The following is a 15,523-nucleotide window of genomic DNA, read 5'->3' on the forward strand; positions in this document are numbered from 1 at the left end:
GAACCGAGTAAGCAGCATTGACATATATACACCGTCATGTGGAAAATAGCGGAGAGCTGCTATATAATCCAAGGAGCCTGCCTGGTGCTCTTTGATGAACTTGACAGGTGGGGTGTGGGGAGGGAAGAGAGGCTCAGGAGGAAGGGGATACATATATAATTGTGACTGATTCACATTGTCATATGCCAGAAACCAACATGACATTGTAAAGCAATTTTCCACCAATTAAAAAATAAAAAATAAATACATCACACAACCTACACATAGCACAACGTTGTTTCTGTTGTAGAGACAGAATATTTTACCCCATTTCTTGCTTTTTGAAGAGTGGGGAAAAGCTGAAGGACTGTCTGCAGAAATACCCCACATATGAAGAGGTTTCTTAAGGGTAAAGGAATAGAAATTAGTTAATGTGCACAAAATATAGCAAGAGTTATTTGCTGTATACCAAAAGATGTATTTCTGTCAAGCTGCTTTATTTGAATAATCATCATTCACCCAAAGATGGACTTTGACTTGGGCTGACAAATTCTAAAATTATAAGGATGTCTGAAAGTAACCAAGGGTGGGGAGGAGGTGAGGGGACTTTCAACAGCAGCTAGTACAGTGCCCGACATATGGCTGGTGTTAAATGAATGAATTAACTAATCAGTTGAGCCAAGAAGTAGGTTGCTAGGTCTTCACTTAAAACCTAACCCCTCATAATACTCTTTTTTTATGAATCACACCTTTATATTTCCACTGAGAGCAGAAAGTAGAAAAATAATTCAATTGAGTCATCCTGAATAATGGCTATCGCTACTGTGTTCTTTCAGATGATTTCTAAATAATTTCTGTGAATTTCTATGACATATTTAACATAATAGTGCATTTAATAATTTGCTATTATTTTGTGTAAGTTATGGTTTTGAACGCTGAATTAAGCACTTTATCCACAATATTAGAATCAATTCTTATAATTATCCTTGGTTTGTAGTTTAGGAAATTCAGAAAGTTTATAACTTAAAGTCCACAATTATGTCAGGGAACCAGGATTCCAACCTGGATTTGCCCAGCCTAAGTCATGTATTCTTTAAGATTCTCTCGTGACAACCGATTTTCTGGTCATACTATGGAGTGTTCTTTAGAGCACTCTTTACAACTAGGGTAGTTCATGGGGGGTGTTCCATAGAAAGAAAAAGAAAGTATTTGATATTTCAGGTTCTCTTTCAAATGTATAATTGAACTCTACCTATTACAACTTTAGTGAGAGTCAACCCTAGTAGCTGCTTACTGGAAGCTACTAAATTCCCTAAAAACTTGGGGAAATCTTATCAAGAAATAAGTTTAATAGCAAACACAGTGTACTTGCAGTTTTTGGATAAACATTGATTTGTGAAAGTGCTTTTTTCTCCTGTTTAATTTTTACTTAATTAAAACTAAATTTGCCACATCTCCATGTAGATCACTATTACTGACTTACACAAAAATGGTTCTTTTTTTTTTCATTTTCCTCCTTTAATGAGTAGGCTATAGAAAAAAATGGTTTTACATTAGTTACATAAAACGAAAGTAATTTAAATTTCAACTATGGACACACTTGGTCAATTATTTTTTCTGCTCATTACATTCTCTCAATTTTCATAATATATAACCATAATATATAGTACTTCCAGTAATTTGCTATTGTTCTGTGTAAGTTATAACTTTGTAAATTCCTTGAAGTCACAGTTCATAAAACACACTTCTGTCTTCCAAAGTGATAATCACAGAATTGTGCTTCAAATTATTGTTGTTTTCTTGGTCTTGATAATTAATTAGATCCCTGAAGGCAATGAAATGATAACAAGTCAGGAGCTTCATGAGGAGAAGCTCTATGTCATCAGTTCACTTCAGTTGCTCAGTCGTGTCCAACTCTTTTCGACCCCACGAACTGCAGCACGCAGGGCTTCCCTGTCCATCACCAACTCCCGGAGCCTACTCAAACTCATGTCCATTGCGTCGGTGATGCCATCCAACCATCTCATCCTCTGCCGTCCCCTTTTCCTCCCTCCTTCAATCTTGCCCAGCATCAGGGTCTTTTCCAATGAGTTGGTTCTTCGTGTCAGGTGGCAAAAGTACTGGAGTTTCAGTTTCAGCATCAGTCCTTCCAATGAATATTCAGGACTAATTTCCTTTAAGATTGACTGATTGGATCTCCTTGCTGTCCAAGGGACTCTCAGGAGTCTTCAGCAACACCACAGTTCAAAAGCATCAGCTTTTTGAACTTTTTGAGCTTTTTGAACTTTGGCACTCAGCTTTCTTTGTAATCCAAATTTCACATCCATACATGACTACTGGAAAAACCATAGCTTTGACTACATGGACCTCTGTTGGTAAAGTAATGTCTCTGCTTTTTAATATGCTGTCTAGGTTGGTCATAGCTTTTCTTCCAAGGAGGAAGCGTCTTTTAATTTTCACTCACCACCTGCAGTGATTTTGGAGCCCAGAAAAATAAAGTCTGTCACAGTTTCCACTGTTTCCCCATCTATTTGCCATGAAGGGATGGGACCAGATGCCATGATCTTAGTTTTCTGAATGTTGAGCTTTAAGCGAACTTTTTCACTCTCCTCTTTCACTTTCATCAAGAGGCTCTTTAGTTCTTCTTCACCTTCTACCATAAGGGTGGTGTCATCTGCATATCTGAGGTTACTATGATATTTCTCCCTGCAATCTTGATTCCCGCTTGTGCTGCATCCATCCCAGTGTTTCTCATGATGTACTCTGCATATAAGTTAAATAAGCAGGGTGACAATATACAGCCTTGACATACTCCTTTCCCGGTTTGGAACCAGTCTGTTGTTTCATCTCCAGTTCTGACTGTTGCTTCTTGACCTGCATATAGATTTCTCAGGAGGCAGGTCAGGTGGTCTGGTATTCCCATCTCTTTAAGAATTTCCCACAGTTTGTTGTGATCCACACAGTCAAAGGCTTTGGCATAGTCAATAAAGCAAAAGTAGATGTTTTTCTGGAACTCTCTTGCTTTTTTGATGATCCAGCGGATGTTGGCAATTTGATCTCTGGTTCCTTTGCCTTTTCTAAATCCAGCTTGAACATCTGGAAGTTCATGGTTCACGTACTGTTGAAGCCTGGCTTGGAGAATTTTGAGCACTACTTTGTTAGCATGTGAGATGAGTGCAATTGTGCAGTAGTTTGAACATTCTTCGCCATTGCCTTCCTTTGGGATTGGAATGAAAACTGACCTTTTCCAGCCCTATAGGCACTGATGAGTTTTCCAGATTTGTTGGCATATTGAGTGTAGCACTTTCACAGCATCATCTTTTAGGATTTGAAATAGCTCAACTGGAATTCCATCACCTCCACTAACTTTGTTTGTAGTGATGCTTCCTAAGGCCGACTTGACCTCGCATTCCAGGATGTCTGGCTCTAGGTGAGTGATCACACCACTGTGGTTATCTGGGTCATAGAGATCTTTTTTGTATAGTTCTTTTGTGTATTCTTGCCACCTCTTCTTAATATCTTCTGCTTCTGTTAGGTCCATACCATTTCTGTCCTTTATTGTGCTCATCTTTGCATGAAGTGTTCCCTTGGTATCTCTAATTTTCTTGAAGAGATCTCTAGACTTTCCCATTCTATTATTTTCCTCTATTTCTTTGCATTGATCACTGAGGAAGGCTTTCTTATCTTTTCTTGCTATTCTTTGCAACTCTGCATCCAAATGGGTGTATCTTTCCTTTTCTCCTTTGCCTTTAGCTTCTTTTCTTTTCTCAGCTATTTATAAGGCCTCGTCAGACAACTGTTTTGCCTTTTTGCATTTCTTTTTCTTGGGGATGGTCTTGATCACTGCCCTTGTACAATGTCATGAACCTTCATTCATAGTTCTTCAGGCACTCTGTCTATCAGATCTAATCCCTTGAATCTATTTGTCACTTCCACTGTATAATTGTTAAGAGATTTGATTTAGGTCATATCTGAAGAGTCTAGTGATTTTCCCTACTTTCTTCAACTTAAGTCTGAATTTGGCAATAAGGATTTCATGATCTGAGCCACAGTGAGCTCCCAGTCTTGTTTTTGATGACTGTATAGAGCTTCTCCATCTTTGGCTGCTAAGAATATAATCAATCTGATTTTGGTATTGACTATCTGGTAATGCCCATGTGTAGAGTCTTCTCTTGTGTTGTTGGAAAAGGGTGTTTGCTATGACCAGTGCATTCTCTTGGTAAAACTCTATTAGCCTTTGCCCTGCTTCATTTTGTACTCCAAGGCCAAATTTGCCTGTTATTCCAGGTATCTCTTGACTTCCCACTTTTGCATCCCAGTTCCCTATAATGAAGAAGACATCTTTTTTGGGGTATTAGTTCTAGAAGGTCTTGTAGGTCTTCACAGAACTTTTCAGCTTCTTCAGCATTACTGGTTAGGGCACAGACTTGGATTATCATAGTCATCTTTGTATCCTCTAAACAATGACAGTACTTGGCACATAGTAGCAATTAAAATGACTCGAGTGGATAAACAAAAGAATGAGGCAAAAAATCAGAACTGGCACTTTTCAGAATAAACACGGGTCATCAATAAACCTTTGAAAAGAGGATGGACTTCTTGTGTCATCAAGAAATGCATATTAAAAGAAAAGAGATTCAGTTTATACCCATAAATTATAAAAAATGGAGCAAAATCTAACAATATTAAGTGCTGGTAAAGATGTTGAACTGAAATGTGTATACACTAGTGGTAGGAGTATAAATTGGTGCAATGAAATAAGTGAAAAATAATTTATTATCTAGTAAAGGCATGGAGGTTCTCATACCTAGCAATTCAAACCCCTGGGAGAAATCTTCACGTGAGCACCAGAGGATACATACTAGAATGTCCACAAGTAGCACCGTCATAATAGACCCAAACTGGAAGCAAGCTAAATATCCATCAAGGGTAGAAGAAGTAGTTATGTGGCAGCGTGGATGAGAGAGGAGTTTGGGGGAGAATGGAGACATGTATAGGTTTGGCTGAATTCCTTTGCCATACATGCGTGAGACTATCACAACACTGTTAGTCACGATACTCCAGTAGGAAATAAAAAGGTAAAAAAAAGAGTACAACATCTAGATATATAGTGGTACTGTCATTCAGTGAAATACTACAGAGTAGTGAAAACAAATGAAGCACAGCCTCTCTTATCAACATGATGAAATGCAGAAAAATGCTGCATAATTCCAAAAGCAAATCCAATACAGAATATCATTTCAGATGAAGTTTTAAATGCTAAATGAACACTATTTCTTAATGATATGTATATACATGTGTGCTTAGTCGTTCAGTTAAGTCCAACTCTTTCTTCTGACCCCATGGATTGTAGCCTACCAGGCTCCTCTGTCCATGGGATTCTCCAGGCAAGAATACTAGAGTGGGTTGCCATTTCCTTCTCCAGGAGATCTTTCCCACCCAGGGTTCGAACCCAGGTCTCCTGCCTTGAAGCAGACTCTTTACCATCTGGGCCACCAGGGAAGCCCTGTTGATAGGTACATGGATGGTAAACTAAACATAAAAACAAGGTCGTGGGTATGCCTGGTTAATGGAGAAAACAGAGAAAGGATTCAGTGAGAGGCGCACAGGCACCCAGGAGTCTTTCTAAGTACTGGCAGTGCTGATCTGGGTGGTGAGTACAGAAGTATTAATTCTCATTTGATTATTTATAACATACATATGTTATACTGTTTTTCTCTGTCAGTTCAATATTTAATTAAAATAAAAACAAAAAGGAATGAATGATAATGTTTGAATAAAATCTTTGGGATAATGACATGTAAGCAATATTTAATTGACTAAAAATTCCACTCCTCTCTGCTGCTGTAGTTTTAATGGTTTTTTGTTGTTGTTGTTGTTTTTGCTGTTGTTAAGTATTAATAGAAAAGTTCTGGGAAGATTGAAAATTATAAATGTGAAAATAAACCACAAGGTGGCGCCCTAGCCTCATGTGTTTCATTCAGACACATTTAATCCCAGTAACCCATACTTGGCTCAGGTGGTAAAGAATCAGCCTGTATTGTGGGAGAAGACTGGCAGCTGTAGTCCATGAGGTCTCAAAAGAGTCGGACACAAAAGAGTCGGACGTCACTGAGCAACCAGCACACACACACCCCATAGTTACTTCGAGAATTATCAGTTCAGTTCAATCGTTCAGTCGTGTCCAACTCTTTGCGACCCCATGGACTGCAGCATGCCAGGCTTCCCTATCCATCACCAACTCCCGGAGTTTACCCAAACTCATGTCCATTAAGTCAATGATGCCATCCAGCCATCTCATCCTCTGTCGTCCCCTTCTCCTCCTGCCCCCAATCTCTTCCAGCATCAGGGTCTTTTCAAATAAGTCAACTCTTTGCATCAGGTGGCCAAAGTATTGGAGTTCCAGCTTCAACATCAGTCCTTCCAATGAATATTCAGGACTGATTTCCTTTAGGATGGACTAGTTGGATCTCCCTGCAGTCCAAGGGACTCTCAAGAGTCTTCTCCAATACCACAGTTCAAAAGCATCGATTCTTCAGTACTCAGCTTTCTTTAAAGCCCAACTCTCACATCCATACATGACTACTGCAAAAGCCATAGCCTTGACTAGATGGACCTTTGTTGGCAAAGAAATGCCTCTGCTTTTTAATATGCTGTCTAGGTTGGTCACAACTTTCATTCCAAGGAGTAAGCGTCTTTTAATTTCATGGCCACAGTCACCATTTGCAGTGATTTTGGAGCCCAAAAAGATAAAGTCTGTCACTGTTTCCACTGTTTCCCCATCTATTTGCCGTGAAGTGATGGGACCAGATGCCATGATGTTAGTTTTCTGAATGTTGAGCTTTAAGCGAACTTTTTCACTCTCCTCTTTCACTTTCATCAAGACGCTCTTTAGTTCTTCTTCACCTTCTGCCATAAGGGTGGTGTCATCTGCATATCTGAGGTTATTGATATTTCTCCCTGCAATCTTGATTCCAGCTTGTGCTTCATCCAGCCCAGCATTTCTCATGATGCATATAAGTTAAATAAGCAGGGTGACAATATACAGCCTTGACGTACTCCTTTTCCTATTTGGTACCAGTTGAGAATGTTGGATCTAGTCAAAATCTAGAGTTTGTTGTATTCATAAGGAGCAATAGAAAATTATTTTTCTTTTAGCTTCTTTCATCTCGTTTCATCAAGTATGCTTGATTTTACCTGCATATATATTGTGCTATCAGATTAAAAGTTGGGGAAAACAATTCAAATAAACTCAATGCAACAAGAATGCAGGTGTAGTGTATGACATTTATTCACTTACTCGTCATTCAGTCATGCATTTGTGTATTCATTCATTCATCCATTGTTCACACATATTTTCTGAGCTTCTATTCTGTACCAGACACAGGGTAAAGAGGCCCTGCCCTGGAAACTTAATGGTGAACAAAATGTGTGTGCTGAGTCGTTAAGTCATGTCTGACTCTTTTCGACCCCACGTATGTAGCCCACCAGGCTCCTCTGTCCATGGGATTTTCCAGGCAAGAATAGTGGAGTGGGTTACCATTTCCTTCTCCAGGGGATCTTCCTGACCCAGGGATTGAACTAGCATCTCTTGCGTCTCCTGCATTGGTAGGCAGATTCTTTACCACTGGGAACACAGTTACTACTGTTTGCTTTCCATGTAGTGGTGGAGATAGAGCAATCATATAGTAACAAATTTAAATTACAACTTATACATTCAGTAAAGGAAAAGTGTGTGGTTCAAGCCATTCCACAACATGGTTTTGAACCAACTGGAGATTTTAGAGGAGTGATCCATCTCTCAAGATTTGAAAAGTAAGGTAAGTTACCTAGTTAAGAAGGAGAGAAAAGAACATTCAGAGTAGAAGGAATATGTACAAGACCTTGGAGCAGGGGAGAGCAACGAGAAAAGGGCTGGAAAAAAGGCAGATGGCTGGGTGGTGAGTCAGAGGTAGCAGAGACGGGGGGTGTGTCTGCTAAGTCGCGCCAGTCCCATCCGACTCTTTGCGACCCTATGGACCATAATTTGCCAGGCTCCTCTGTTCATGGGATGCTCCAGGCAAGAATACTAGAGTGGGTTGCCATGCCCTGCTCCAAAGAGAGGTAAGCAGAGGTCTAAAAAGTGGGCTGGGGTTGGATCTTACATAGCCTCGTGGCCTGAGGTTAAGGATTTTGTCTTCATTCCAAGAGCAACAGGGAGGCAAAGAAAAGGGGGTGCGAGCGGGTCGAACTCCCTGCCCAGTTACTGGTGAGGTGGCTTCATCAGTGTGTATGACAGATTCTGCCTTAAGTGCTAGATGGTGGCATGACTCTGTTCACCTATGCGTAATTAGTTTTTCTATAGTGAAGGACGTTATTTATTTATTTACTTTCAGGCCATGCAGCATGTGAGATCTTAGTTACCCAACCAGGGATCGAACCTGTGCCCCCTGCATTGGGAGTGTGGAGTCTTAACCACTGAACTGCCAGGAAAGTCCCCTCATTAAAAAACAGTAATACAATTTCAATCTCAGCTGTGTTAGATTTCAGATTTTTCTTTTAAAGAAACATGACTCCATCATATTTGTTTTGAATCAAACTAAAAACCATTGCTTTTGAAGACAGAAAATGTGAAGTGTACTTCTTAACAAATAAATAGGCTGATTTTGTACATCCCCAACAGAATAAAAACCTTTGGTACTTAAAATATAAAAGGTATGAAAGAAAAGGTTTAGTTTATGATCATGTGTTAGAAATTTGGAGACCTGGGTTACATGACTGTGGGAAAAATTGATCTAACTTGGCTGAGTCTCTGTATTTTTCACCTGGTAAATGATGCACTGGTCTAAATCATGTTCTTCTAAGTCTGAAATTCTATCCACCTGTAAATATAATCAAAAAGAAATATGTACATGCCACTAATTTAATGTAAAGAGAATAGGTCTTGGTGGCCTACCTGGGCATGTATTCGAATAAAGTTGTGTGAATGGGACCAAGTGAGACTTGTTCTGGATCTTAAGAGATTTTTTTTTTTTTAAATATTTTATTTATTTATTTTTTCAGTGGGTTTTGTCATACATTGATATGAATCAGCCATAGATTTACACGTATTCCCCATCCCGATCCCCCCTCCCACCTCCCTCTCCACCCGATTCCTCTGGGTCTTCCCAGTGCACCAGGCCCGAGCACTTGTCTCATGCATCCAGCCTGGGCTGGTGATCTGTTTCACCATAGATAGTATACATGCTGTTCTTTTGAAACATCCCACCCTCACCTTCTCCCACAGAGTTCAAAAGTCTGTTCTGTACTTCTGTGTCTCTTTTTCTGTTTTGCATATAGGGTTATCGTTACCATCTTTCTAGATTCCATATATATGTGTTAGTATGCTGTAATGTTCTTTATCTTTCTGGCTTACTTCACTCTGTATAATGGGCTCCAGTTTCATCCATCTCATTAGAACTGGTTCAAATGAATTCTTTTTAACGGCTGAGTAATATTCCATGGTGTATATGTACCACAACTTCCTTATCCATTCATCTGCTGATGGGCATCTAGGTTGCTTCCATGTCCTGGCTATTATAAACAGTGCTGTGATGAACATTGGGGTGCACGTGTCTCTAAGAGATTTTTAACAAACTAAATTTGAATGAGCAACAGTACTATTTACTGATAGTATACCATGTAGGTCTTTTGAACATTATCTCATTTAACCCTCAGAAAATCCTTGTGAGACAGGTGTTTCTTTCTTGGTGGGGGGACATTGCATACAGCATACAAGATCTTTAGTTTCTCCACCCGGGGCTGAACCCCCTCCCTGGAGTGGACTTGCCAAGTTTTAACTGGACCGCCAGGGAAGCCCCACGTGCTGCTTTTTAAATCTTATTTTACTGATGAGAAAAAGCTGACACAGATACACTCATTTGCCCAAAGTCACACAGTCAACATATCTCTTATATTTTGTCCTACCTCCTTTCAAAGACAATGGGCTGCCTTTCTGGGTGCCTGATGTCCTCTGCCAGCATTCAGAACTTGTTCTGTGGAACTTGCTCGGCGTTCAAATGTTCTTTTGATGAATTTGTGGGGGAGAAAGTGGTCTCCCCACCCTATTCCTCTGCCATCTTAGGACCACCCCAGTCAATAGATCTCAAGATCTGACTTCAGAACTCATCCTTTTAGTCATTATACTACGTATTCTACTCACTGAAGAGGTGAGACTTTATAAATGACTTACCAATATTGACTAGAATAGAGAGAAACTGACTAGACTTATAAATATGGATTTTAAGTTATGTACAAGTGATCTGTGTAAGTACCAACATTTTAAATAAGCTACCACATCTTAAAACTGCTTACTAGACCTGATTTAACTAGTTAAACATATGGTAAACTGGATAGTGTTGTGGAGTGACACTCATTTAGCATATATATCAGTATGTCTTTCCTGTATCAATAGGGGATGTGCCTACAGAATTAAACCCCTATGCTATACATTTAAACTTTCCAGGTGGCGCTATGGTAAAGAAGCCAACTGCCAATGCAGGTAGAAATAAGAGACACAGGTTCAATCCCAGGGTCCGGAAGATCCCCTGGAGGAGGGGGTATGGCAACCCATTCCAGTGTTCTTGCCTGGAGAATCCCATGGCCAGAGGAGCCTGCCAGGCTGCAGTCCGTAGGATCGCACAGAGTCGGGCACAACAGAAGCAACTTAGCACTTCGAACACATACATTTAAAGGGAACATTAAACAGATAACTTTTATACTTCTCTGGCTTGTTATACCTTGAAAATAAACAGTGCTGAATTTTGTTTACCCTTCTGTCTTAAGCTCCTGATACCCAAAGCAAGAAAGCTGGCTGCCGGACGTCAGTGTCTTGGGAACTGCCTAAAGGCACTTACGCCGAGTTTTTGCTCCTGTGTTGTTCTGTCTGTGGCCCCCGCTGCTGGGCACACTTGGGGTTTGACGGTCACATCAAAGTCGGTAGACTGTGTGGTGGGACTTGGTCAGCATGAGCCATATAATTCACAGGTTTATTGCTGAGACCTGTTCTTCTGATAGTCACAGTCAGGTGGTACTTGGTGTTTAGGTAAGCTCTCTTGGTGTAACACGTATGACTTAAGCCTGCTTAATGCCTCAGCAATTGTGGACTCTTGGATATCCTTTGGGGGGGTTTTCTGTACCTTGAAAGAGGACTCCGTGTCCCATCAAGCCTCTTTATCTTAGCAGTAAAGGATGTTGTCACCAGAGACAATGCTTGCCCGATGAGCTTGACAATATCCCCATGAGATGACAGTATCCTTATCTGACGTCAGCAGGCTGTATGTGGGTTTTGACCTTACCACACTCCACCATTTGCACTATGCTGTGCTTATCTTTCTGCTGTCAGAAATATGTCAAAATAACAAAATAAATTTGACAGTGGCTGCCTATGAGACAAAAAAGTGGCTGGCTCAGTTCCTGTTTGGAAGGTGGCTGGTGACTGTGACTGAGAAATGTGTTATGACGATGATGACATGTGGTCTCTGCACCTCTGTGATCTGCCCTCCTGACTGCGGCCACGTCTCCATGGGAAGCCTATTTAAAGCAGTTGTGCTGGGACAGACTGGCTAGGATATGGGAAGAAGACAGACTTTGCTGGCCCAGGACAAAGTCTACACGACCAGCTACATAAAGCTCTGGTCATGTTGTTTTGCTGGGGGAAAAAAAAGTCTTTGGTTCTCTGCACTTAAGTGAAAAGGTTAAAAAAAAAAATAAGCAATGAAAGACCTAGGAAGCAGGAGGAGTTTTAGTTTTATAATGTGGAAAATAATATTCAGCTCAACAACTTATAATCAGAACAGGAAGGATTAACTCAAAATACTCAGTTGTTTTAGGAATTTGTGAGCAATATAAAATTTATCATCCCACTTACACAAGTGAAACATTATGAATAATAGCCATTCTTCTTTGCAAAATAGCTTTTCTTCTGCGTGAGAAAATTTGACTTTGTTTTCACTGCAGTGAAAACCCAAAATGACTGCAATGCAAGCTTAAGACAAGAAACTTTAGAGTTAACTTGCCTCTTTCGGTCCCTTAAAAAAAAAAAGCTTATGAGGCATTCTGTTACATGCATATTTCATTTCACATGCATAAATCTCTTCATTCCCACAGACTAATAGAATGACAACAGAGGTCTAGGATACAGAATATTCAGTTCTCAGAAGACTGAGAATTTAGAGGCATATAAAAATGTCTCTGGATATAAGATTTTTGAAAAATTATACACATATAAACTGTTAACTGTTATAGAAAGCATGCTTAACAGCAGGTGGAAATTTTTAGGTTAGTTAAAAAGCCCTTCCTGATAACAAGACTTGTTAAAGTGAGCAGATTACTGAGCAGGTCTTCATAGGCCAAACGAAGAGTGTTGTTTTATGACATGATGGACCTGGAATGTATAAACATTCAGAATAATCCATCATTTTCCCCTCAAAAAAGAAAAAAATCCCTTAACTTCTATATCTAATGGAAGACACGAATTTTTTTTCAAATTCAATTCTCTCAGCTATCTAGTCACTATTTTGCCTCACTTTTGTCAGCCACCTTGATCACAGAATATTTTTTGATAGCTTTTACAGAGGGTAACTTCATTGATTAAGATAAACAGTTTAAAATTTTAACTCTCAACTGCTTGACAGTTGAAAGTTAAAACCAGGGAACTGCCAAAATAATTTCCTTTTATGTTGCATTGTTATAAAGTGCAGTTATTATTTTTTATCCTTTCATATACTAAACGGGAGAGATGATAGTGATTTTTATGCTAATTTGCTCTTGTCTTTAGCTCAAAGTGATCTCAGGCAGGTTGAAACTTTTGGTTGGTCTGAATGAATGAGTTCAAAAGTACTGCCAGAAGCTACTGCCTAGAGGTCAAAGGTATGGGCTTAAGAATGAGAGAGGCCTGGGCTGACTCACAGCTCAAACTGCTAGATTTGACCTTGGAAATCAACCTCTTCTCCATTCCTAACCTGTAGTGATAATAAGACTATCTCCCCTATAGGACACTTAACCAGGCTTCAGTGAGGTAACAGATTTCAAGCACTTGACACGGAGCTTAGCACAGAAAATGGAACAGTATTAATAGTATTATGTCTTATATTTGTTTTTAGACTAGTGACTTACAGTGTGTTGTTGATTCTGTCAGTCTTAAAAGAGGACCTGACTCCCTGACCAAGCAACCCCACTCCTGTCTGTTCTTCTAAAGTTAGAAGAGGGGGAGAAAGTGCCACCTGGTACCTGAAGAACCGTTTCCCATCTGCCTCTGGCCTCTTGTACAAGCCTGTCTATGGAAGCTAAGGGACTTTTCTTCTTTTAAAGATACCTCATTCAAGTTCAAAGACTTAACCTTCATCCCAAAGAACACAAGCTATAGTCACAGTTTATGATATCGTATTTGCTGTAATGCTTTGTTGTAGTTGCTAAAATATTCACAACCTCGGTTATTGCTCAGATCTTAAAAGAATTACAAGGGGAAGTCAAACTCCTTTCTTCAGTATAATGCAGAACTAGGAATAGTCCTATTGTACAATAAAAACATGAAAAGCTTAAAAAAATACATCTATCTTTAGATCATTAAACCATTACAAGGTCAAGCCAGATTCTTTGATTTAACTAAGACCCTTGCTGATATTTTTAAAGTAAGCTAAATCCTCCACATTTTAATCTATGTACATTTCTAGCCATGGATTTTTAAAATCACATATGAATATATTATTATTGTATCACCTCAAAACCAAGATGCAATTTGTAAAAAAGTTTCACACTTTAGAAATTGGGATATGTAAAATTATGTTGTGGTGGTTGGTACTGTTCCTTAAAAACTAAACTAATAGTGTACCTTGTAATTGATGGAGTCTTGGACTTACAGAGATATGAAATTCTAAAATCATCTTGCTTTGTGACTACTTTTACCTTGCATTAATTATTGGCAAAAGGGACAAGTTAAATATATAATAAGAAAGATAATTTAAAAGGCGTCTTTAAGACTGATGATACATTTGTACATGTGGATTATAAGCCAACAGTCTAGTTAATATTTGGACTCTATGTTTAAACATTACTTTAAAAGTCCCTTAGATTTCTCCAAATATGATAGGATTTGTAATTGCAAAAGATCCCAAGGAGAGAAAGAGCCTACCTAGCTAGTTTCTAGAAACCCCTTCCCTCATTTTCAGGGCACCTGTTTCTCTTGAGGGTCCCTGTGAATAGCTCTGGTGGCAGTAGTACCCAACACCGTCAGGCTGCAAGATCACACAGCATCAGAAAGTGAGTGTACACAGCATAATGCTGGGCACACGGGAGTTATTCAATAAATACTTTCTTGTTCACTGATGTGAAATACAAAACTGGGTTCTAATTAGTTTCACATATAGCTTTCATCATCTGGGGAAAACAAAATTTCTAAAAATGTTCTCCTTTTTTTTTCTTTTCATATTTTTCCCCATCAAAAATCCTTTGAGTTAACTTTGGGACCAACTTTTACCCAACTAAAAGCCACCAATAAATAAAACCCTAAAAGTTCTTTTTCCTTTAAACTATAAAAACAAATTTTTTTTTTTTACTATTTTGGTAGTGAACACTGAAAATTCCCACACTTAAATGCAGAACACTGCTTTCACAGAACACTGAATCAGAGAAGGAAAACTCAATTATAAAGTTAATGGAATGAAATACAATGTTAAAAATTGAAGATGTAAAACATTGATTAAGAACCAATGAAATTTAAACAATTGAAATTACTGACTATTATCTTTAGGAATACTGACAACTCTTAGCAATCATGTAACATGTTGGCTGGCAAATATTTTAATCAACTAAATTGAAAAATAATAACCAATATCTAACTGGAAAGGAAACAGTATAAGGAAGAAAAAATAGGAAGAGAAAAAGATGAAAGGAAGAAGGGATTTACTTTCAATAATTAATTCAAATTTTAAAAAAAACCTGATCACTAAAAGTTTACAATCTACAAAAAGTTATTTGAATGCTGTCATTACACAACAGGCACGGAATCAACTATTAGATCCTAAATCAAAATTATTTCTATGCCTGTTATCCACAAATCATGATTAAGAAACAAACTCCAAACACCACTAAACCCATTTTGTTATTTGTTACCTAATCCCATCAGAGCTAACTGATATAAAATAACCACAGAACTTACAGACAAGGAATAAAGGTGATCTGTTTTGGCTCATTTTTTTCACCCACTTACAGAAAAAAAAAAATAAACTATATGCTTGATTTTTCAAAATTAAAATTATTTAAGAGGTCTCCCACTTTTTTCTTTAACTCTAAGGATAACTGATAAGCATAATAAGAACATTAAAAAATCCTTCTCATATGTTTGGCCCCACAATTTCATAAACTCTGAGACAGTCTATTTTAGGCTTCACTGAAGGAGGGATCCCTGCATAGTTTCTACAGCATCAAAAGAATCTTGAGGTAGGTACAGAGGATTTATCAACATATATATATATACACCTATCATGTATGCATGTGATGTTTTAAAAACACTCTATAAATATTTGAG

The 15,523-nt window shown here is 38.6% G+C and overlaps 1 long non-coding RNA gene across 1 annotated transcript in view; it reads left to right on the forward strand.

Annotated features, from left to right (window-relative positions):
• Positions 1–15,523, forward strand: part of LOC133048092 (uncharacterized) — a 178,455-nt gene that overhangs the window by 21,404 nt on the left and 141,528 nt on the right. The window lies entirely within an intron of this gene.

This window comes from Dama dama, chromosome 28, assembly GCF_033118175.1.
Source record: "Dama dama isolate Ldn47 chromosome 28, ASM3311817v1, whole genome shotgun sequence".
Classification (NCBI taxonomy): domain Eukaryota; kingdom Metazoa; phylum Chordata; class Mammalia; order Artiodactyla; family Cervidae; genus Dama; species Dama dama.